Below are 26,286 nucleotides of genomic sequence, written 5' to 3' on the forward strand. Positions count from 1 at the left end.
TTATTAGAGAAATGCAAATCAAAACTACTACCAGATACCACCTCACACCAGTCAGAATGGCTATCATCAGTAAGTCCACAAATAACAAATACTGGAGGAGAAAAGGGAACCCTTCTGTACTGTGGGTGGGAATGTAAGCTGGTACAACCACTATGGAGAACAGTATGGAGGTACCCTAGAAATCTATACATAGAACTACTATATGACCTAGCAATCCCACTCTTGGGCATATATCTGTGCAAAAGTTTCCTTAAAAAAAGATACATGCACCCACATGTTCATTGCAGCACCATTCACAATTGTGAAGACATGGAAATTACCCAAATGTCCATCAACAGATGATTGGATTGGGGAGATGTGGTGTATATACGCAATGGAATACTACTCAGTCATAAAAAAGAAAAAATTAATGCCATTTGCAGCAGCCTCCATGGATGGAACCAAAGACTCTCATACTGAATGAAGTAAGTCAGAAAGAGAAAGACAAATACCATATGATATCACTTATATCTGGAATCTAATGAATGGCACAAATGAACCTTTCTGCAGAAAAGAAAATCATGGACTTGGAGAACAGACTTGTGGTTGCCAAGGGGGAGGGGGAGAGATTGGGATGGATTGGGAGCGTGGTATTAATACATGCAGACTATTGCCTTTGGAATGGATAAGCAATGAGATCCTGCTGTGTAGCACTGGGAACTGTCTAGTCACTTACGATGGAGCATGGTAATGGGAGAAAAAAGAATGTATACATGTATGTGTAACTGGGTCACCACGCTGTATAGAAGAAAATTGACACGCTGTATAGAAGAAAATTGACACCACGCTGTATAGAAGAAAATTGACAACACTGTAAACCAGGTATAATGGGAAAAAAATCATTATACTAAAAAAAGAATAAATAAGTAAATAAATAAGATAAAAGCAGTGTAAGATTTGAAATTTTTATAAAATTGGTTTAGTTGTATACTTTGTATAATTCTATCTGGAAGGTATACAAATTACTCTGAAATAACTTAAATAATATCATAAGCATGAAAACATAATCTATTAAAGACATAATGAGGGCAATTTGCAACAGATAATTTCAATTGATAATATAATAGGATATACTACATTACTTGTTACAAATAGAAGGATTTTGCTCTTGTATTAAAAATTTTAATTCTAAGAGAAAGTAGCACAAAAGGTAATCCAAGAATAAGTGACATTAATTATATAATGATGAAGTATCAGGAGTCAAAATAAAAGAGTGATGTCTATATTGTTCTATCAAATGCAATATGGTTACTTGTTTAGATTTTTACATTTAATAAATCATTATACAACTAAATTTCTATAGATGGCACATATCATTATGTTCTATACTAATTACTGATATTTTCTAGATATTTTCTTAGTCTTTTGTCTTGTAGCCAAAGTATTAAATTGTTTTAATTGGGTCCCATTTTGTTAAAAATAGGAAAAATTGGCAGGAACTAAAACTTCTGGATGGAGAAATGAGATCTAAAACTCTTTTTAAGTGTATACACAGAATAAATTGGTTTTATCAGTGTTAGTATAAATGATTACTTCCATGCTCCTTGTGTAAGAGATAGGGTGAAAAATCACTATATTTTTATATTTAATGTTTTCAACTTTGGTATGTCCAGTACTGGGCCTAAGCACAAATGAATTAGTCAACTAAGTATAGAACTTTACTTTGGGGAAAATGTTCAGAAAATTCCTCATATCCACCAATACCAGTCACCAAATCTTCCTTTCCGATTGGAACAAAATTAATAATAGTCAGAAGGGGAAATATCCTTTTGAAAGAGGCAATAAACTAGAAGTCACTGGATCATCTACGGAGTCAGTATAAAAAAGTCATTTATCTCATGGGAGAAACAAATAGAAGATTTAGCACCTTCTGATCATCAAATGGGTTGTCAGATTAATTGCTATTACATCTGAAACTCAAAAAACAAACCAGTAGAGAAAGGAGATAATGAAGAAAATGGTTTCCAGAGGATATCAGGACACAGATGAGAAAGTGGAGGGGCAGCTAAGAACTCTTTAATCCCCCAAATGGTGCCACATCTATGGGAGGAAGCGACCCTTTTAATGATGATAACAAAGATTAATATTTAAGCACTCTGATTTTTTAAAAAGTGTCTCTGTCACTGCTGTCATCACATTCATAGACACTACTGTCAAATGAACTAATTTTCACATGTACATAAGCCAGCTTTGAAAAGATACATACTTCAGTAATTAATCATACATTCAGCCAACAAAACTAAGCCATAATATAATATTTCATAGTAGAATTTTTATACTACTTCAATTATCAAATAAAAGTGAATACAAAGGATATTTTGCAGGATTCTTGATGATAAAATTATTCTAAGAAAAATCCCCCAATATTTCCTCTATTTGACTTTTCTTCCAGAAAAATAGGAAGAGGGCATGTAGGATTCTCAACAGCTGGAACCACTGAAGGCTGCACAACTATAGCAAGGGGGAAAAAGGGTATCAGTGTGTGAGAAAGATATAGGTAGAGTAAGGATGTATCAAACAAGAAGGGAAGCTCTGGGGCATAACAACCAAGGAAATAGGGAAAAGTCCAGTTTTTATGAGTCCGCAACATGTGTGTTGCACAGAGCTTCATGCTTAGAAGGACTTTGTACTTGGCTAAATTTTCTACTGCTGTCTTTGTGAAATCATTAATAATTTCTGAATAAGAGGTCTATATTTGGCAGTGAGCCCCATTCCTGGAACAGGCTAATGCAAAATGCATTTCCTTTGTAAAGGTAACAGGCAAGTCAGAGAAGGGAAGTCTGAAGACCAGCCTAGTAAGAGCTCTGGAAGCAACAGTAGGAAGCCTTCTGGAAAGCGGGGGTCGGGGGAGGCTGCTTAGATACCAGGAAACAAAAGCAAAAGGAGAGGACTAATCTGTAAGATTTTTCTAAAACTAATTGTTACAAAAATTACAATTTTAGATAAGTACTAGGATAATGAGAAAGTAATGAGTTAGGAGATAGTCACTGCTTTTCCTCAAAAAATATAAGACAGATTAATTAAAAAATGTGTCATTTCAAAAAAGACAGGTCTAATACTTTTGCCAAAGGCACAAGGTAATATTAATTATCAGGAATCACCATTAATATCAGTAAGTAGTATATTTTATCAAATATAAAATACACATTGTTATTTGATCAATTTTTTTTGACATTTAAAAATCTGAGTAAAACACCTAACAGGTAAAGTTTAACTCAAAATGAAGTCATGAGGCTGTGCCTTTAGTTTTGTTTTGACCTTATGCACACAAAACATGACTATAAAATTTACTCAAATCTTTACCAACAGAATTCCTTTATACACTCTACACTCATTATCCTTTCCTGATAAGCTCTCATAAAATCCTAAAGAGGATCATCCCATAAAATGACAGTAGTTACAGTATCTACCATTTCCCAAAAAAATATTTCTACACAAATCTTAAAATCATCTATCTACTTTGAGTACTACCACTCCTATTAACTTGGATTTATGGAGAACAAAAAATCAGATTAACACAGAGCAAAATTAGATACATGAGCCATCTTTTTTCATAAAATGACTCACTGCTTTAATTTAAAAGAATCCTTTGCCATGTAACAGCACATGTTTTAAGTGAAGGTGATAATATACTTTTATTCTAAACAAAGAATCAACTGACCCTATATTAAGGTTAAGTATGAGTAAAACAGAGTTTAAATATTTTATTAGAAAAAAATTCCATTTACAAATGGGTCACTTCTAACCCTCTTACCCAAGAAAACAAAAACTTAAGGAAAAATGCGAGGTAGAATAAGAAATGACACCACATGCTAGCCCTAACAACGCACCCATATTTATCTGTGTGTGCATGAGTTAACTGTTAAATACAAAAATTCTACAGAAGACATGCCGGTCCTATTATTTTTAACCCCAGCCAAAAATACACAGCATAATTTGCCAAGGAGTTAAAATAAGACAGAAGTCAAATAATTGTTTATTCTGTGAACTAAGGACAATTTGAGTAAATATGTTTGTTACTGAAAATGCTGTTTACTGGATGGACATTGGATTAACAATGAAGCAAGGAATCTCTTTGAAGGGCACAGTCCTGGATCCCAACATACACATGACTCATCCCTTGAATATTCTCAGTTACACCCATTTGACTTTCGCCATCTACTCATCAACTCCAGGCCTTATATTTCATATGTATAAAACAGAGTTTATAAGCTCTTTTTAAAGAACATTATTGTAAGAAATAAAATTACCTGGAAAATAATAAATGCTCTAATAAAGATAAATATGTGCTGGTTTACAGCAGTCTGATTCCCTGATCCATACTTTTTTAAAATAATAGACTCTCTTTTAGAGTGGTTTTAGGTTCAGAGCAAAATTGAGCAGAAGGTATAGAGATTTCCCATTTACTCCTTGCCTTCAATGATGCATAACCTCTCCCATTCTCAACATCCCCCACCAGAGTGGTATATTTCACCTCGGATGAGCATAACTGATAACATCATTATCACAAATGGACAACATAGTAAGAGTATTTTTAGTTTCATAAGAAACTACCTGGGAGTTCCCGTCGTGGCACGGTGGTTAACGAATCCGACTAGGAACCATGAGGTTGCGGGTTCGGTCCCTGCCCTTGCTCAGTGGGTTAACGATCCGGCGTTGCCGTGAGCTGTGGTGTAGGCTGCAGACGCGGCTCGGATCCCGTGTTGCTGTGGCTCTGGCGTAGGCTGGTGGCTACAGCTCCGATTCAACCCCTAGCCTGGGAACCTCCATATGCCGCGGGAGCGGCCCAAGAAATAGCAACAACAACAACAACAACAAAAAAAAAGACAAAAAAAAGAAACTACCAAACTGTCTATTCCATTTTTTATTCTCACCAGCAATGAATGAGAGTTCCTGATGTTTCACATCCTTGCCAGCATTGTGTATTGTCAGTTTTGGCCCTTCTGGTAGGTGTGTAGTGTTATCCCACTGTTATTTTAATTTCCATTTCCCTGATTGCATGTGATGTTAAACACCTTTTCATGTGCTTGTTATCTGTATATCTTTAATGAGGTATCTATTAAGGTTTTCTGTCTATTTTTTAATCAGGTTGTTTATTATTGTTGAATTTTAAGAGGTCTTTATGTATTTGAGATAACAGTCCTTTATTAGATGTGTCTTTAGCAAATATTTTCTCCTAGTCTGTGGCTTTTCTTCTCATTCTCCTCATACCATTTAGAGTGCAGAAGTTTTTAAATTTAATGAAGTCCAGGTTATCAATTATTTTTTCATGGAACAAGTCTTGCTGTTGTACTTAAAATGCCACTGCTATACACAAGGTTATCTAGGTCTTCTCCTATGTTATCTTCCATGATTTATAGTCCTGCATTTTACATTTATGTCTGTGATTCATTTTGAGTGAATTATTGTGAAGGGTGTAGGTATGTGAAAATACTTATTTTTTTTGCATGTGAATGCCCAATTGTTCTTGCACCACTTGTTGTAAAGACTATCTTTGCTTTGTTGCATTGTCTTTGCTCCTTTTTCAACAATCAATTGAAAATATTTATATGAGCCTATTTCTGTGCTCTCTATTGTGTTACATAGATATATGTGTCTATTATTTTGTCAATATCACACATTCTTGAGTATTGTAGCTTTATTGTAAGCTTATGATGTTGGTAGGGTCAGTCCTCCAGGAACAGTATTTTATAAAAGAGAAACTAGATGGGTGCATTTAATATTTAGAATTCCAATTTGATGTGTGTAGAAATGTAGTATAAATAAAGAAGTAGAATACTCAAGAAAAAATCTCACTTTAGGTGCACATTCAAACTACCCTGAAATAAGCAAAAACTGGGGTATTTTAGATATAAGTATCCAATTTGACATGATGCTACTCTGATACATTATCAGAAGGAACTACAATGACTAGGGTTGTGTCCATTTTCCCACGCAAAACCAGAAAAAATCCTTACCCTTACTTCTATCACAAGAATATTATGATACAAAAAAAGATAAAACATGCTTGAATATACTTTGAGTACATATGTTTGTGTATATAAGCTCCTCTTCCTCCTGAGAGGCTATGATATTATTCTGATTATTTCTTCAATTGCTGTTTCAGGACAGGCTCTCTCAGCCACTTCACTATCACTCTAATAACACTGCTGCTGGAAACTACCCCTTATGTCTGGTGCTCCAGCAGTAATGATTGAATAGCTCACATAATTCAAAATCATGAATTTCAATATTTTATTTTGGACTCTTTCCATGTTCAGAAACAAATGAATGGCACAAAAAATATCTATTTATAATAAATTGCCTTTACTCAGTAAGGTCAAATTACTCTCCCTGTGGCATTATCTTGAATATACTTAAAGAATCAAATATATCTTCGATGATATTTTCCCCCTCCCCACTCCTCTATTTTTCAATTAAGTTCATGCCTCATTTCTTAGCATATTTCAGAAGCTTCATGAACACATTTGACCATGTCAAACTCAGATTTTGCCAAAGCTGAACTATACCTAAAACTTAAGCATGGAAGCACAGAATAGTAATAATTGCTTCAATAGGTAATAATCAGACTCAGACTAGGCACAGAGTAAAAGCAATCTGGCCTTCTTGATGTTAAAATCAGGACAGTCTCCTAAGACCAGAAATACTCCTTTTAAGACTAAGAAGCTCTTAAGTGCTTTGCAATGGGGTATATAAAAATATCAATTCCCCAAATACAGAAAAAAAATAATTTGGATGAACACAAACACTAGCAATCTTTCTTTTATTACAGCCTTGATAATAAGATCATTGTCTCAATAAAACTGTACTGACATTCTTTTTTGTACTGATTTTGCTCCAAAAAAAGCAGTATCGCCAGAAATCCCCTGTTATTATTTGCCATCATCTTGACATATTGCTACTTCTACAGGTTAGAAATATTTGCATCATTGACATATATCTCCATAGACTTGCAGGCTTATTTCATTTGACATTGCAACATCATGTCTATGGATTTATATTGTAAAAATCTCATGAGAATGACAATGACACAAAATCCCATTACAGTGAAGGGGAATTAGTGACATTAGAAAAGCATTGTGAAAAGAGACCAGACTACCTCATTTCTGGGAGTTTTGTTTCATTAAAATGGAAAACCTCTTGATTTAATTATTTAAATAAATTTCTATGTGACTTTTTTCCTGTAAATATTATGACCACAAAAAAAGAAATTTAAAAGAAACTTAAAAAATATGCTGAAAGAAAAAATGTGGATACTTTTTGTTTCACTATTGTAATTTGAATGCCAATGTTACTAAGGCCAGAAAAAGCAAGAGGAGGGGGGAAAGCCCCATTCACTTGTCACTTAATGTTCCAGCATACATAACTCTTCAGAATGAGTACAGAAAAATCTGGCAGGGATTAAGTGAGGGTATTGAAAATTTAAACCAAATACTATTTCTGGTACTAATAATTTAGAATTCACCAGGTTGACTTAAAAGCTGTCTGGGGATAAAACTCAAGTACTTCAAATTTCACAGTAGATAAAAGGGTCCTTTTCTTTTATTTATATTTTTATCCTATTTTATTTTAATTTCATTTTGAAGTATGACATCCTGTCTCATCCCTTGGTTAAACCATGAGACAAGTTATTTAGTGACAGCTACAGGAATAGCCTCCACTAGAGTTACTCTCATTTGTGGCATGAAGGAAAATGAGTCGGACATTTTTCAGTTAATAGGGCAGAACTATGAATCTTTCAGATGTCCCCAATTTCATATGCTACTAGCCAAATCACTTTTATTCCCCTTACTGAGATGGGTATTAATGTGAAAGTTTCCCTACAGCCTCTTGCTTTTATGCAAAGGAAGGGTGGGTGTTTTGTGGAAAAGGGACTCTCTCTGAATTTCCTTTTTGAATTTATAAATTTAGGAGTGGCACGCAATCATTTACAGCTGGGGTGACAGGGAGCACAGAGCACATTACCACTCTTCTCAGTGATTTAAAATCACCTCCTAGAGATCATTGCTGATACTAGCTCAGTGATTTTATCAGGTACTTTACAAACTTTTGTAAATTCCTAATTGTCCTAAATGCTTAAATAAAACAAAAAAACAAAAAACAAAAACTAGAAGTTAGCATTTAAAGGCAAGTTCAGTTTTCTGTAGTTAAATGATAGACATGAAATTCTGATAACAAATCATTGTTATTTGGGCCCTCCTAGTGGAAAAAGGATAGCTTTTGTAGTCAGAGAAAAATAACATGGAATTGTGGACCTCTATTTATTTGCTGAGGGATGCCAAACAATGGAAGGAATGGTACCAATTTTCAGGATAACTTTGAGACTTAAATGAAATAGTGCATATACAATACCCAGTGGGTTCCTGACAGACATAGGCTATTCATGATCATTTGCGTTATTGTTTTTTCACAATAATTCCAAGAATGCATACTCATTTTTACAACCAGTGGTTTTCTCATAAATGAAAATAAGCCTCCAACTTTAAAATGTCTAGATGTGTCTAGACATTATATTCCAGGTCTACTGTGATTCAATTTGAGTAGAACTCAGCACCAGGATAAATATTTTAGATGTATTTCAAAGATCAATCTAGTCATGCTTGTCTTCTAATTAATACTCCCACCTTCCTGCTTTAGTCTTTTTGTCATACCTCAAACCTTGACCTATTGAAGAAAAAGTCTGAGTTTTCAACAATTTTCTACTTTATTTTAGGAAAGATGGAGTGAGAGCAAGACACAGAAAAATAGTTTTCTGGCCTTCTTAATGGAAATAGAAGGTGAGCTTACGTAGTCTACTTCATTACACACTGGTCGTTTTATCCCAAATATTTCCCCATAGCCTGTCTTTTTTAAAAATTTATTTAAGTTGCATGTAGGAGTTCCTGTTGTGGCTAATTGGGTTAAGAACACAACATGGTGTCTGTGAGAATGCAGGTTCAATCCCTGGCCCCACTCACTGTGTTAAGAATCCGGCGTTGCCACAAGCTGTGGTACAGATTGCAGATGCAGCTTGGTTCCAGTGTTGCCATGGTTTTGGTGTAGGCCTGCAGCTGCAGTTCTGATTCAAACCCTGAATCAGGAACTTCCATAAGCAACAGGTGCAACTTGATTAAAATAAAAAAGAAAATACATTGTACATTTTGATAGCTTAAGAAAATTAATATTTGTTTTATTTATAAATGTTTATTTTATGAATTATTTGAAAAATGGTTCTAATTTTGGAAGACAGGGAACAAATTATAATATTCCTTACCTAAATCAATAATCACTAAATACATGTTATTTTGGAATTTATTAATAGGGTTAAATTGTAAAGATAAGCACATAAAATATACAAAATGGGATAGACATAATTTATATATATATATATAAAAATGTATCAATTCACCTTCTGTTTCTACACATATATAGAGAGACAGAGAGAAGACAGAAACAGAGAGACAGAGACAGTCATCATGAGGAACCTTTTAAATAAAGTCTGAGATTCAATTTGGAAGTTTATTTTTCCTATGTCAATCAGGATAACTGTGGTTATACAGCTATAATCAATAATCTTCCATACCTCTGTAACTTAAAAAACAAAATGTCAGAGTTCCCACAGTGGCAAACCACACCAGTGGTTAATGAGCCTGGTATTGTTTTTGTGGCAGTGATGGTTCCATCCCCAGGATGGCAGTGTGGGTTAAGGATCCGGCACTGCCACAAATGTGGAGTAGGTCACAGCTGCAGCTCAGATTCCATCCCTGGCCTAGGAACTTCATATGCCGCCAGTGTGGCTGAAAAAGAAAAAAAAAAAAAAAATGTCATCTCCTCTTACACTAAATTCCCATCATGTATAAATGATGGTTCCTTCTCTATGCTGTAACTGTCCTCTTTCTAAGAACCAGGCTAATGGACTAGCCCCCACCTACTTAGAGCATTGCTGGTTTCAGTACCAGGGAGAAAGATACTACCTGGTCTCACAATGATAAAACCTCAACCTGAGGTGACACCTTTCTTAAAACTTATTGGATAGAACTGGCTCACGTACCAGACAAAGACAAGGGAGACAGGAAGTGAAACTGTGACACATTCCCAGAAGAATGTGACTATTTAGAAAATGGCACTAATTACCACTGAACTGTAAACTCTGTTGTTCTGGCTGCAAGGGCATCTAGAACACCTGCATTTACTCAGCAGCCAGCACAGAGTTTGGCACTTAGGAGGTACTCAGAAAAGAGCGTCTGAGTGATGAAGAGTATTGTTACAAATGCAGCTGAATGGTAATGATTATAAAATGCTATCTTCTTAGAAAACTGAGATTACCTGTTGAGGAAAGGCTGAAATTTGAAGTACGCAGAATCAAATGAAGTTATCCTGCACTGAATGGCAACTCATAATCAAAAACCTCTAATTCTTTATTTTTAAAATGTAAATGAAAAAAGTACTTTTAAGCTGCAATATGGTTATAATTTTACATTGATCTCATTTCTGCCATTGAGAATGAAGCCACACAAGAAAACCCAGCTGGGATAGGTTTATAATCCAAATAAAAAATCAAAATTGCAATTACAAGCACAGATGGAAATATACAGCTCTGGATAGTGTCACTGTATATAAATCCAGGAGCAATTTTAAAGCAAAGAATATTGATTGGGGAACAGAGATCTCCTCAAATGAACAATCTAGAATGCCTGCCCATATTCCCTCGATTTTTCCCATGCCTTCCCTGCCAACATTACAAGTGTCATCCTGTAGCTCAGTAGAATAAATAAATCAGTAAAACAATGAAAAATAAGTTGAGGCATGCTGTCACTTAAGGAATAAGTGTTAAGTTGGCTAGAATTACAGACAGGAGGCAATAGGATATGGAAGTTTAAGAAGGAATGAGTGAGTGATTAACTATGAGGTCATGTACAGAGGATCATGGGACAAGTCAAGGAAGGACTGTTACAATGGAGGCATTCAGAGTAAAGTGGATGAGATAGACCTATGTTCAAAGTACAAAGGCATGTAAAATTTTAAGAACTCAAGCGTTGTTTCAAGCAATTCATTAGGTTCTTTAAAGCTAATGACGAAAACAAACTCCAAAACGTAAGCAATTATAAATACATGTATCGGGGCCTTAAGGTTCAGCCTTTCCGTTGCTGTGTTGAAGACTGGCACTATTCCTTGGGTAATTGGATTGCATTGCCTGCTGCTTTTATATCCCATCTCACTTGGGCATGTACTTGATATTCAGAGAAAATGCAGGGTAACTAATGAATGCTGCAAGCACAAATGAATATTATTTCTATGCAGATTTTTTGGCAACTGTGTAAAACATTTGGAGAGAGCAACCCAGCATCAGAAACATGGATGGAGAAAGGAAGCTTTGCATTCTAATCATATGCCTGCCTCTAGCTCCACACTTTATCTACTTGGGTCCTCCCTCTATCTCCTGGATGTACCATCTGGCTAACAGAACAGAGAGTTTTCTTGGTATACATTATCTGACAATAGAATAGGGAGCACTGAAAATTCCAAAAAAGAACCAGCAAAGAATTGAGTCATAAATCAAAGCCCCTGTTTCTGTCTTATAAACATTCTGAGTTTCTAAGTGGCTGTTGGGCATCCCATTTACATTCTAGGTCCTTTTAGGAGGCAGCAAGATATAGATAAATATTCAGGGAACAAAGCCAGACAGTATTAGGCTTTGTTCTTGCACTTACTACAAAGACATGACAGATAATTCCCTGTCTCTTAATGAATGTTAGTTACATCAAATTTTAAAAGAGTATAAAAATTTCCTCTGTGCTATCTGTGGGACTGTATGGGTAATTCATGTAAACATTTTTATATACTCTACAGCAAGATATACACATGAGAAGTTATTAAACTTCAGTACAAAGTTTCTAAGAAATAATTCTAAGAAATCACAGAAATGCTTGAGTATAATAAGATTTTTTTTTGATATTTCCAAATCAGTGGAAATCTTACATCTATACAGAATATAGATGCATGGTCATTGCATAGCAAATGCTTTGACAAATATACTGAGGGTCAGGTCCACTAAGGAAAGCGGATCGTGATTCTGAAATAGCTAGAAATCAGTGGTGTAAGGGGGGTTCTGTTGTATATATTTTAATGCTAAATTCTTCCTGAAAAATATGAATGATCTGTGAAATAATTAGACAGTAACTAAACCTCTGCCACTGATTTTTATATGCTTACTATCTAATATTTATGCCCCCCTTTTTAAATGTGTTTAATTTCCAAAAGAGAATTTTCAGCTTCATATTTTATTTGAAAGATAGTTTGATTTGTGTTCACTGCAAAATATCACAAATTATAGCAATGTTTAATATCTGTATCAATTATGAAAGCATCCACAGAGATAATCTAGTATTTACATAAGATCATCCCTAAGAAACACTAGAGTTAACATTTGCCAAATACGATGTTCCATGAATAGGGTTAGGTGTGTTTGTGTTGTGTTCATTTAAACCTCTGTTTAAGGTCACTCAATCTAGATTTATTTGTCTCTGGAAACTTAGCTGACTAAGAAACTCTCTGTGAATTATACATATTCTTTGGAGGCTAGCCACCAGAATACTGGCACAAGACAGTGATCCAAAGAAAATACAAAGAGAGAATGATCTTCCATATGTGGGTGTGTCATAAATAACCCACAACAAATTGCCAAATGGAAGATGCACATTCACTTTGTGGAGTAGTTTTTATACAGAGGACAAAGAGACTCAATTCATATTCTAAGCAAAGCATATCTTTCAGAAATAGTTAAATGCTGATTACTCGTCTGCAATTCTGTTTTAATTGAATATTAGCACTAAGGACCTCACTAAATAATACACTAACATTTCAGGTGTGGCTAAGATATTAATCTGAGGTTCTCATCATCAAAGTGGTAAAGCCTTGGACTCTCTGTGGTTTTCATAGCACTGTCCTTTCTCCTCTCAGGACTTCATGTACATGGAAATATCTATATATAATTTCTGTATGTTCACCTAGAACTAGATTTTGGATGAGCCAGACTATTTCAGTGATGCAAATTCAAGTGAATATGAGTGATATGTACAATAGGAATGGAGCCATGAGATCTGTTTTTGCTCTGGCTCTGCAAATACCGGCCTGGAAACACACTGCATTATGCACAGGGACTTTTTGCAAGAGAACAGAAAGGTTATAACCAACCTCTATTTTACATTATAAACCTGAATCTTGGAGAACTGAAGTGATTTGCAAAAGATCATACAGATAGCTGGTGGCACAGTAAAATTAAAAAAAAAATCCAAACTTTGAGCAAGTCACATTATTTTTATGGATATGCTTAGTCCTTCCATAAAATCAAAACCCTGAGCAGACTGTTTCTTAAAGATAATTAGCACAAAAGGCTGTGGTTGTTATTTAAGATTTCAGTGAAAATGTATGTGTATAGCAAACAGTGAGCCAAGAGTCTTGGATTTTAGAACTGAGCACCCTTATCTCTCAGAGTCCTGAGTTCTCTATATTATACCAAGTATGTAAGTATGGCGTCTTACTTTGTATGATTATTAGGAAGTTCATAGGATACAAAGTATGTGGAGGTATTATTGTATTCCCTCTCAGTATTTCAATACATCTTTGGTTGTGTGAACTTGGTATGTTTAAGATATATCATTTCTTTAGAAGACACAGCTGTTTTCTGTTTTCTGTCATAATATAAAGCTTTATAAAGGTAAGAAGACAGTGCCAATGCATGTTTACCATGGTAGTCAATCTATTTTAGGGGAGAGTGCAAGTCTTAGGAGTCATGTAGTTGGCCAGCAGGCACAGACATAATTATAAATTCTGAGTTGCTCTGTAACACTGGCTATTAACTTGCTATTAACTAGTTACAGTGTATGTTAAACAAGCTTCTAAATCTCTGAAACAATTAGTTGTTTCTTTATCCACAAAACTGAAATAATAATAAAACCTTTTTTAGCATTCGATATGAGGTTAAAATAAAATAGTATATTTAAAAAAACACAGGATACTGCCTTCTGCATGGCAAAACAGCAATAAATTTAAATATTCCTATTACTTTTATTAATAACTGTATATTGAAACATTGCAGTCAGTTTGTTTTCATTATAACTTAAGTGAAACATAAGATTTGGATAAATGACTTGGTCTCTTTAAACTTTTTCATAATTAGTTGAACCAAAATTCATAATAGGAAAAGAGGTATAAAAAGCCCTATTAAAAATTTTTATTTCAGAAAGAATATTAAGAATTGAAATGTATATACACTTTATCAGGTAGACAATGTAGCGTTGAAACAAGAGTAAAGAGCCAAAAACATAAAAATAAAGATGGTGAATATGTCATTTTATTAGTTGTCTTCTATTTTTTTCAAAGATAAACAAGAATTGGTTTGCTCTAGGAATGTTGTTTCCCCAAATTCTACTTATTTATCCTCTAAATTCAAAACCATCATTATGTGTAATGACAGACTTCCTCCCAAAAGTTAGTATTGTCATTGACAATACCTTGTTCTCAATTTCTGGAGTAAGGAAAAACAAAATAAACTATAGCTCTACAAGAATAAACTCTGCACATCTGTAGTCAAATTTAAGCCAATAAAAATGACAGTCTTATAAAAACAAAACAAAACAACTAAGGATAAAATAATCAAAGCAATCACGCCCCCAAACTGAATATATAGAGATTTTTTTTAAAGATTCAAAATTTAGTATTATAAAATGTTAACTATTAGATCCAAATATATAAAAAACCTGTTTCAATACGGTCTTTTCAATTCTATTTGAATGAATACAAATAAATGAAAACTCATTTGTTCAAACTGTCCATTACTTCAATGGATGTATGAATTGGACTTTGGACAAGAGCCTGAAAAAAAATTTCAAGAATTGAGTTATCTCCATTATTATATTTCAGGCAAAGTTGGTTTAAGCAAAATATTAATGTGACAAGTAACTATGAGCTTCAACGTAGAGGAGCATATTAATGCACTGATCTGATTTCACTGATGGAATATGACACTTCTGGACAGCTCAAGAGACTGGCTGCAATATATGGAAAGAAAGAAAGGTGATCATCACTGGAGCCACCCTGTGCTGTTCTGTGATGCTCCAGTCATATCCAACATTATTAAGTCACTAGCTATTTTCACATGCTTGTCATAACCTTTGTGTCACAATTTCAGGGAAGAGAGAATATAAGACAAAGAACTGCAGGGAGAGAAAGTTAAAGCAAGCTTGTCAAAGATTGGCAGGCCCAAATTTGATCTGCCTTCTGTTTTTCTCACTGTTCCCTGAGAAGCTTGTGTCAATCTCACTCGGCCAAGTTTTCAAACACAGCACCCAATTTGGGAAACGTCTGAACACAATCAAGTTGTCAGGAGCCCATCTTGTGGGCATTCAGGCTTTCTGGTAATGATACTAATTTGGAAAGCCAAATTTAGATCACCATGCTTACATTGGCCTCTTCAAAATCAGAATTCAAATTCTGCCTTTTAAAGTTGTAAACATAAGGCATCTTGGAATTCCAAGTTAGCCAGACCCTTAATATAACAACTATTCCTATAAATGATTTCGTGATGATCTGGGAATTACCAATAAGTGGCTCACACACAGACTCAAGTTAGGTATTAATGATCAATAGCAGGATTGGGAAGGAATTCTGGAAGTCTAAGGTATTATATAGCATTTAGGGATAAAGAGAGTTTGAATTCATTACTTGAATTTTACTGATGTTACTTCTATGCAGATGTTAATGTGTATCAACCACAAAAATTTTCAAAATACAAAGAAAAAGAAACTTAAATAAGTCAATATAATAGTTTATTTATGCTATTTGGATATCTGGGGTTAGAGCTAAAATTCAAGTTAATGTTATCAAGCCACACTTAAGCATGTATAGCATCTTCATGCTTTTAAATAAATTCTACTCAGAGTCCAGAAGGAGATCAAGGATAACTTCAACAAGCCTAGGCATTTAGAGAAAGGCATCATCTATTTGCATGCTACACAATACTACATTAAAAAGAGAAGAGTCAACAAACTGTTAGGAGTTAGCAATTTTTAATCTATTTGTTTCCCATAACAGAGGAGTCTGTATTCAAGCATCTTCTGTTTGAAAAAAGAAAATAAAAACTAATTAGTTTGAAGAAGAATCAAGTCTTACTTTCCTTGATAATTCCTTGCCTAACCATACTGCTTTATTTTTTATAATTGCAAAAATTTCTTCTACCCTTAATTTAACACAAAACACATTACCTAAGTAATGTGTCAGCAGATTTTAAAACATATATATGCATACATACAGATTATCTAAGCAATGTGTCAGCAGATTTTAAAACATATATACGCATACATACAGAGGCATGCATACATATATATCCACATGCATTTATATTTTGATTTTATTATTTAGAAAATCAAAAATGATTATGAAAATATAAAAAAAATACAGGTTTCTCTTCAAATTGTATTTCTCATGTTTCAGTCTCAGTGTAGGTGGGCCATCTTCTCCATAGATGTTCTAAGAACCCAGCTTTCTTCTTTTTACTTTGTCATCCACTTCCAATCTACAAGTTTGAGGCTGGCTTACTCTATCAACCCCAAGAATAGAGAAAGAGAGAAGAAGCAGTGTTCTTTTAAGAAATCGGCATGGCACACACTTAAAGAGTCACGGAGCTTAAGAAGAATAAATTTGTGAAAATATATGCAGTATAATAACTGGAAAAGGAAGGATACAAGTCATGAGATGGCTGTTGTGTAATATAACCATGGAAAAAAGACAAGGATGAAATACAGCAAGATTTTTTTTTTCTCTCAAAAAAAAAAAAAAAAGGAAAGAAATCGGCATGGGACTTGTATATATGAGTGCTGCTTGTTTTACATTAGTGAGAACTTACTCATGAGAAAATGAGAGCTCAGAAATGTACTATCCAGCTAGACTTCCATGAACCCTACTAAAACAAGTGTGGGATGAGGGTGCTATGAGAAAAGATGCTGGGGAAAGTTAGTAAGCTTTGTCATACTGACATATTTATAATTTCAAATTTTAATGATTTTAAAATGTTCATCATCTAAGGAAATCCATCATACACTGAAATTGAGAATCCCCTCCTCACTATCACTTTTTATAATTAGCATTGTATAAAACTTAATTTGGTGAAGAATTTTCCCTCTCTATGGCCACTTGTTTTGTCAGAATCAGAACAGTTATGAGTTAACGTCCACTGTATGTGCTCCACAGTTTCTGACGGTAGCATGAGACACTGGCAAAGTCATACTTCCTTTGAAAGGAAATGGCCAATGTCACTCTCCTTTCTGAACATTATGTGGCAACCAAAGATCTCAACATGATTTATAATTAGTAGTGAAATGTAGCTTTGTGACAGAATGGAGATCAGAATTCAAGGTATACTTGACAAAGTCACAGAAAATGACAAATAATAATTCCATAATATGAAAATGTACATTTTAATTTAATTTACACAGGTCCAAACCCCCACGGAGTGCAACTAAAATTTTCAAATGCAATCATTTCTGACTTGTTCAGGATATAAGAGTCTTATATAACTGTTGTCATTAAAAAAAATATGTGGACTCAGTGTGGACTATTTAGGTGTGACCTCAGTTTACAAGGTTTAAAATACGTGATTTAGTTTCTGCAATTTAGGTTTTAGAATTACAATTTTGTCCAATTTAATTTCATGAATTTTAATAATATTTGGCAAATAACTTTTAAAATATAAATTTACCACTAAGGAAATAAAACTTGCTTTTTATTAGTCTCAGTTCTTAAAAGTCAAATGTATCACTGACTGAATCATAAGATCAAAAGAAGGCTACTAACTGACCCAAGTTAAAGGAAAGTCTCTGGCTTTGACTGGATTCTATACAGCAAATTAAGACTTGGATAAAAATATGCATATATATATATATATATATACAAATACATATTCAGAAAGTAGATGGCATAATGGTTTCAAAAATGAATAGTATTGTGGATAAATAATCAAGAATCAAAATGATATTTATTTACTCAGTAAATACTGATACCCTTATTGTATTCATTCTTTGTCAATGTCCTATGACAAATATAAGGAATTCAGCATAGGAAATAAAATGGTCTGTGCCCTAATGAAATTTAAATTCTAGAGGGAAAGATAGGCAATAAATACAAAATGATAATTTTGATGAGTATCATAAAAGGAGATGCAGAGACATCATTTACTGAGGCATCTAATCAGCAAAGGAAGTGACATCTTAGTTAATACATAAAGGATGACATAAGCTTAAGCATGGGAAATTGTAGTGGTGAAGAAGAGGAGCTTCTGGAAGAAGTAATTTCCTGTTATGATTTCCAGATGTGAACAAAGAAAGCATGCGTAGAACCAAGTCTAACGGGTTTGCAAAAGTGGACATAGAGAGGAATGAGAGACAAGCTTTGAGAGGTAGAGAGGTATAAATAATACCTGTTATTTCTATTAAGCATTTGGAACCTTTTGTAAATGGCGTAGGAATTAGGAAGGAAGGCCAAGATGCTGTATCTAGTCTCAGCAACAAAGGGCAGTGGTTCTCTGGTCTTTAGTGATAGCAGTGGAGGTAAAGAAAAGTGCTGGGAGCCACAAAGTGGCTAAGAAGAATAATCCTGCGTGAGGCCTAACTGTAAGCAAAGCTACAGCAGAGGCTGAAGAAACTGAAGCTGCAAAGCAGTTTCAAAGAATCCCCCAGCTGATCCTGTTTAGTAAAAATTCCTGAAAAATGATTTCCTCTTCTATTCTTGTGCTTCTTTCCTGCCTGACATTTATGTGTGTTGTAAGTTATTCTTGGCTCATAAAATGGGAATCTTCTCAAATTCCTGAGCCTCCACCCAAGTATGGGCCATTACCTACTTACAAACCAAAGCCCTTGTTAAATAGGTTGAAAACAATTGAACTATGTATAAAGAACTCTCCTAAGAATGGGAAATTTCCCTTCAGTGGAGTAATAGTAAATATTACGCAGAACTTCCACATAAGCCTGGGGATTTTGTTGGACTTTGGTCCGTTCCCAAGGAGACAGATTAGGGGGTGGTTTGGGTGTTGCCCATGGCCCAACAATTGTGGCTACTATAAGGCGAGATATTTTTCCACAATAAATGCTACCTGTTGAGACCCACCAGGTGGAAATTATTATTTTTATAATTGGCAAGATTCTTTGATATATAGACGTGATAATTAATAAAGATTTCTATATAGATAAAGTTTATATAAGACAGTTTATGTTCCCACGACCTGCTAATGGTCTGAGGCCTGACCTCAAAAGCAAGCCACATGTGAATACCCCACTCCCCATTAATGGCTGCTCATGTCTGCTATAGGAGCACAATAGGCAGCTTGAGGCAAGAATGTCTATCACCTTATGCCAAATCTTATTGAAGCAAAAATTAGATACCTATTATTCCGCTTGCTATTCACTTATTTTCTAAGAATAAAGTACAGTTTGTACGTATTTTCTATGTAATCTTTATTTAAAATCTAAAACTAAAAGAATAGTTTGGAATAATAAATTAGCACATATTGTTGTTTTGTATAATCATGCACAAGAGTAAAATATATAAAAGCTGATGCTCTCCTTTCAATAAACGGGTCATCTGCAGCATTTGCTGAGGGAGATGGTTCCAATTCTTTCCGCATCTTTTGTAGCCCCTCCTCCTGTTCGTTGTCTCCTGGCTGCTGGGGCTGGACCCCGGCAGAGAAGGTGACAGAATGGGGAAAGGTTTAGATCAATAAAATTTGGTGATAAACGGAAGAAAAGTGAAGAAGAAAGACAAATCAAGAATAATTCCAAAATTACTATCTTCAGAAACTGGAAAAATGGTGATATATTTGAATGAGATGGAAAGCACTGGAGGAGGGGCTAGTTAGAGAGTGTAGCAAGGGATCATGAGTCTATTAGTTTAAGACACCTAAGCAGAGAGAGATCTAGTGGGGCAGTGGCTATGTAACTTGTAGCTCAGGACAGTTCTAGGCTGGAGAAGGAAATTCAACAGTTCTCAGTCTGTCTCTGGTAGATGAATCCTTGGGAATGGATGAGATTACTTAGGGAGAGTATTAGTAGACAACAAATACATGTTAAGGCAGGTTTTTATCAAAAGCAAACTTCTTTTCTAAAAAAAAATAATGATTTTTAATAATAGTTTTTTATTTCAAGAATAAAAACACTCAAAATAATCTGAAAAATTACAGAATATATTAACTCAATAATTTTCAATTTCTAGGCAACATAAGCAATAAAATTCCAATAGAAATGACCTAAATAAGATGCTGAATTTGGTACTCTGGGCCTATGAAAGTGATATCGCGTGTCCTAGTAACAGATTATTTGTGAATGAAACTAAGTACCTCTTCAGAGATTATAAGTAAAAGATTCTTTGTCTAAAACATGTTTTCTTTTGCATATATTCTCTATTCCCGCTCAAGAAAAATTAAGGTGAAAAGTAAAGATACAGTTTCAGGTTCTACTGAAATGTTTTATTAGAAACAATGGTTCTTTTAAAAAGAAAATAACAAGCACGTGTACATTTTTGTATCAATTAACTCTCTTCAAGACTCATCTTTATTACTCTTATTAAAACTTAGAGCTTCTTCAGTTATTAAGTATATAATCATAAGAAAAGTTGATGATTTTGTCTTTAAAATAATTTGAGTTAGCTTTGTGAGGGAGAAAAGCCCACTGGAGTTATAACCTATATTAATATCCTGATTTTATCATTTATTTAAATTGTATGAACCTCAGGGTTCTATCCAGAAGATAGATTAAAAACATTTTGACCACAAACCCATTTGGGAAGAACAAAATAATAAGAGGTAAGTAACAGATTATGTTAAAATGTCCAAAGCAGCTTAATTGCTGTTTGGAATTTGGTCATGTAAATAAAGAACATTATTATCACATAATTCAAGGACAAAATCAAAAGGAAGACATCTGTGACATAACACATTTATTCCAGAGCACATAAGAGCAAAGGAAAAAGACTGCATCTACTAAGCCACTGATGATACTTCTGAAGAAGGCCAGACTGACATCAAAGAATACTATTCATCTCCATCTGTGACACCCTTGTGAAGGATGGACACATGAAGATAGGACTAACAATGTGAACATAGTGGATCTGCATATTTCAAAACTAAATATTGAAAAGCTACATGAATGTCCTTGAAATGATGAAACTCTGAAAACCTTGGAAGTTCACAGGTAAGTAAGAGCTTTGGAAATCTCATATACTATGTAAAAATTGAAGAATAAAGTTAAGTTTCCTTAAGTTAAAGCTGTAAATTGAATTAGCCTTTTGTTTTCATTAAATTTATAAATTTAATAAGACTGACTAGCTTTCCTAGGAAGATGCCTTTTTTACGTAATCAGTATTTTTAATGTGACTTCCCCCCATTTGACTTATTTGCTCACACTGGCCTTTACACAGCTTAACTTAGACTTTCTCAACATTGGCAACTATAGAAAGTAAAAGTTAAGTAACTAGCTTTCCTGAAACTTGTGCAATAGTTTCACATCAATATCTAACTCTACATTACAGACAAGTAGCCTTACAAGAGCTATAAGCAATGTGTGACAAGTGTCTTCAGTATATGCAAACACGAGTGAAATTACCTTTCATTTCTCCCAGGACTCATTAAACAGTGGATGTGAACAACATAAATTACTTCTTGTCATCTTTTTACATTTGATTAGTTGAAGGATCCCTTTATAAAATGTGAGGAAGAGGGAAAGTACTGGCAATATGACACCCCTTTATGTTCAATTTGAAAGTTTGTTCAATTTTATATTCACACTATTCTACTCTCTGATGGTCTCTCTTTTCAAAATGAGATTCCTTTGATAGTCAGGCATCTTATATCTTATTCCTCCAGGCTAAGATCTCTATTTTCACTGCTTCCTTTGGAAAATTAGAATTTCTGTCTTCCACAATATTAAGTAGAGGCTTTTTAAAAGTGCTTATGACTTGACAAAAAAATGCATTAGCTGTGAAAACTGACAAGAATTTGTGCTTGTGGAGACTGCAAGAAGCAGCAAAGCCTCTATTACTAACATATTGCTTTTTATTATAAAATATGACTCCCATTAGTTTTGGGCTACAGCCAAGTCTCTTCTCGTGGTTTAAAAAGGAGTTACCTTGACAAGATTCGACTTAAATCACATCTTGATCTATATTATGAACACAAAAGAACCCTTTTTGCATTAAAGTGACAATAAGAGTCTGATTTATAATCCTAAAGCAAAGAAATTCAGAGTTAAATAAATCAAATGACTTAGCACTTGTCCCTAGGTTTTTGCAAGGGTGTGAAATCTATGAGAAAATAAAAAAAGAATAAATTCTGTACAAAGTATTCCATCTGTAAACTCTAAGTATTATGCGTGTATATTAAGCATGCATTTTTTCTTTGGTGAATTTCAAAAAAAGATAATTAGAATTAAGACAACTTTCTCCTCAGAAATTCAGTGTAATCTCTGGTGTTTCTGGACCCATAATACTTGTGAGTGGTTATAGAGGTTTTGGGTTTTTTGTTTTTTTGTTTTTTAGCTTTTTTCTCTCTCTTTTTAAACTAGGGGCATGATACAGGTTTACAACTAGTTCATGTACTTCATAATCTTAAACACCCTCACGAAAATTTATTCCTGGTCAGCTCAAAGAGTTAAACTTTTAACTACCTAGTAATTGTCTAAAGCCTCCAAGTCTAACGAATCTATAGTAAGTAAAAGAAAATATCTCTACAGAGAACATAGCACACTCTCAAGGAAAAGAGACAAACATTCATTTAAAAAGCCCAATCAGTATCAAGCACCAATCTGAATGATGGCAAATTTGACAAAATCTGTGCCTTCATGGAATTTAACTTTAAGGACAACTCCAACACAAATATGACAATTACCTAATAGTTTTTTCTCGGGTTGGAGGGTAGACTAGAAAACGCAAGGTACAGATGGGGCCAGGTTTGTGGGAAGGCTTTTGAAAGAAAATCCCATTAAACTGTTTTAAGGGTGAATAGAAAGGAGGAATGTGTTCTAACCAGAAGGAATGCCATGAAAGAAACCCTGACTTGAAGTGCACTGCTACAGAAATCATGAAAAGAGCAGCTGAATGGAGATGAAAAAGAGACTTAGAGAGTCCTAAGTCATGCATTTGGGATACGTGGGGTAAGAGTTTCCTGTACATGGCTTTGAAAACATAATTTGAGACTTAGGATGAGATTTCTCTGTAAAGAAAACCAACAAAATGAGAAATGGTGAGTACAGACAGCTAGGACAGCTCCAATCCGCCCTCAGAGAGGACACTCCCTAGGTTGAAGGAGAAATAAACTCCACTTTCCTTTTTGATCTGAAATGCTTCCCAACTTCTATAATATCTACATAGATAATAACTCTCTAAAGAGTGACCCACCTAGAAATAATTACAAATAATCCTGTCAATACTCTTGATATTTACATGCAACTAAATTTTGCATATTAAAATCAGTAAATATTTTTGCAAAATGTTTTAACACTAAAAATGTATTAGATACCAAAAAGAAGTGTCTAGAGGATGATTTCTTGGTCAGTGCTCTACTAAAAATCCAGTTTAATTTAAGAGTGTTTAAATAGTTTCGCACACAGTATATTTTTAAAATTATTAATGCTGTTTCTAGGCCTTACTAAAACTAACACAATAAAAATTAATATTTGAATTGACTTTTTCAATAATACATTGTTTTTTATTAACTGGGACCTAGTATAACATAACATATTTATTCTAAATTACTGAGAGAGTTACATATACTTTATACCAAATTCAAATATTAGGCCTTTACTTCACTACCATATAATTTTTCTTTCATGTAAAATTAATGAAAAATATGAAAGGAAATTAAATTAGTGGTCCTTTATACTACTGCTACCAATGAAAGTGTACTTTCTAATTAACATAAGACAAAGGCACTAACTATTGGACCCAAGTTCTCACTGCAGGGATTAGAACTAATGTCAGTTTTACTTATTTTTAAACAACACATAAGAAGCACTTGCCATTTTTACACAAATTCAATACTTTGTGCTTAAATACACAATTCTAAAACAAAAGAACAGTTGAGATATAGATAATTTTTAGACAATGAAACTCCACTCCAGAGCTTTCATAAAATATGCTTTATAAATCTGAGAACCTAACACTCACTCATAATTTGCTAATACCAGGGTTGAGAAAGGATTCAGCTCCTACCCGTAACCAAGGAATCTGCCCACCGTGTCATACTGAGCCATTATTACTGTGGGGCTGCATATTCAGAACACTTTTGTGGTGATGATGACAATAAAACACAGCTTTAACCAAGGATACCCCCAAATGGGAAACCATCTCCCTGCTATTAAATGTTCAATGCAATTTTGCAACAGATTCTGCCCTACTTCATACTAAATCACTTAGGTATTACAAAGACAAAGCCCAAACAAATACACAAATATACAATAAAATAATTCCTTTCCCTCAGATATAACAATAACCACAATATAATGACTATGTTAGACTATATTTCAGAATATAAATTCTCTAGTATTGTTCAAGAAGATGAAGGAGCCTCCTTTGGATTCAAGGCTCCTTTTTAGTTTATCTTTTAGTTATCTTTTAGTTTAACACTATTAAAACTGAATCTATAAACCATTAGCTTAATTGATTAAACGTCAATTACATTCAAATGGTTTAACTAAAATGGTTACATGACCATGTACCAAAACACTCAGTTTACTGACAGAGGGCAGATGCCCAAGGTTGTCAAAAAAATAATCATTTACCTTTTTATAGGAAGAAAATAAATACTCTCAAATATTTTTCATAATTGGAAATTAATGGAAACAATACTAGGCTTAAAAATAGAAGACGAGTTTGCACCCAAGTCCTAACACCTGCAAGTTAAATGTCTTCCACTAGGCAGTTGAATGATTTGCAAAATGAGATCAGCATTACCTGATTTCTTATCTACAGGAAGTTTAAGGGATTGATACAATCATATATTCTAAGTTGTTTTGTAAATCAAGACATACTATATTTGCACTGGAGGCTACAAGAGTTGGTTTAAAAAAGAGAAACACTTAATTAGTCCATCATAAATTGCTGTAGACAGACTGTGTTGAATGTTCTCCTGTTGTGTCTTGTTTATGCCCTGCTTGTTTAACCAACTTCCTTGTTGTCTGGCTACCAGTGGAATCCAGCCAAGAACACCAGCAGGACATTAGAAAGAGAAAGACTGTGGAACCCATCCCATTGCTCTTTCACTGCCCTATTATGTGCTTCAATTGATGATGATCACAGATCATGTCAAAGTGTTCTCTCTCCTGATTCCTGTAACTTCATCTTTTCCTTACTTTTCAAGTTTATGGGTCATAACGGTATCCCAGATTACTACAAAATCTCCTTAAATTTTGCTATAATTTGCCACATGTTTGTAAATACATTTACTAAACGCTCTTCAAATTCCCAACTTAACAATGCAATTAATTCCCTACAGAACCTGACAGAAATTTTTAGTATTTGGTAATAATCCAGAACTGCAGAGTATGTGTTTGTTTTTAGTAATACCTACTGATTTTCTTAGTTCCATCTCCACTTTCTTACACAATCCACTTTAAAATTAATAATTTGTTTTCAGATAAGGGCTCTCTTTCAGACTCTACTATGGACCAAAAAAAGCTAAACAGCATACATCTCAAAATCCATTTCTGTGACTTGCAAACAAATAAAAGGTGAATGACAGGGTTCAATAAAGCAATCCACAACACTCCTTGACAATCTGTCACTACCAATTTTTCACCAATCTTTGATGCTAAGTTTGTGAGAGAACAAGAAACCAATATATAGGATAATGGAGCAATTATCATGAAAGCCTTCTTTCTAGCATGTAGAAAACATGAAAACAAAGGCAGCCAGGAGTTACACCCTGGGGAAACCGAAACTGTCCGAAATGTCTGTTTCTCCACTCAATTAGGAGTTTGGCTGCAGAGGTCAATATTTTGAGAAAACAAATAGCAACATAAATTCCACAGAGCTAATTCCATAGCCACTTGTATTTACATGAGAAATATTATAAAACATATTTTGTTAGGCTTGATTTTTATTTCATATTTTTTACTTGTTTGAATGTCAAATAGAAAAAAATGATCATATAAGGTAATGATTTTGAGATAGAAATGTTATCAGCATCTAACCAGCTCCCTGATTTTGGAAAATAGTGTAGCATTTCCATAT

The sequence above is a fragment of the Sus scrofa genome, chromosome 8 (genome assembly GCF_054392235.1).
Source record: "Sus scrofa isolate SSC_HxYL_T2T_F1_AM1 chromosome 8, Sscrofa_HxYL_maternal_Yorkshire_Landrace_v2.0, whole genome shotgun sequence".
NCBI lineage: Eukaryota > Metazoa > Chordata > Mammalia > Artiodactyla > Suidae > Sus > Sus scrofa.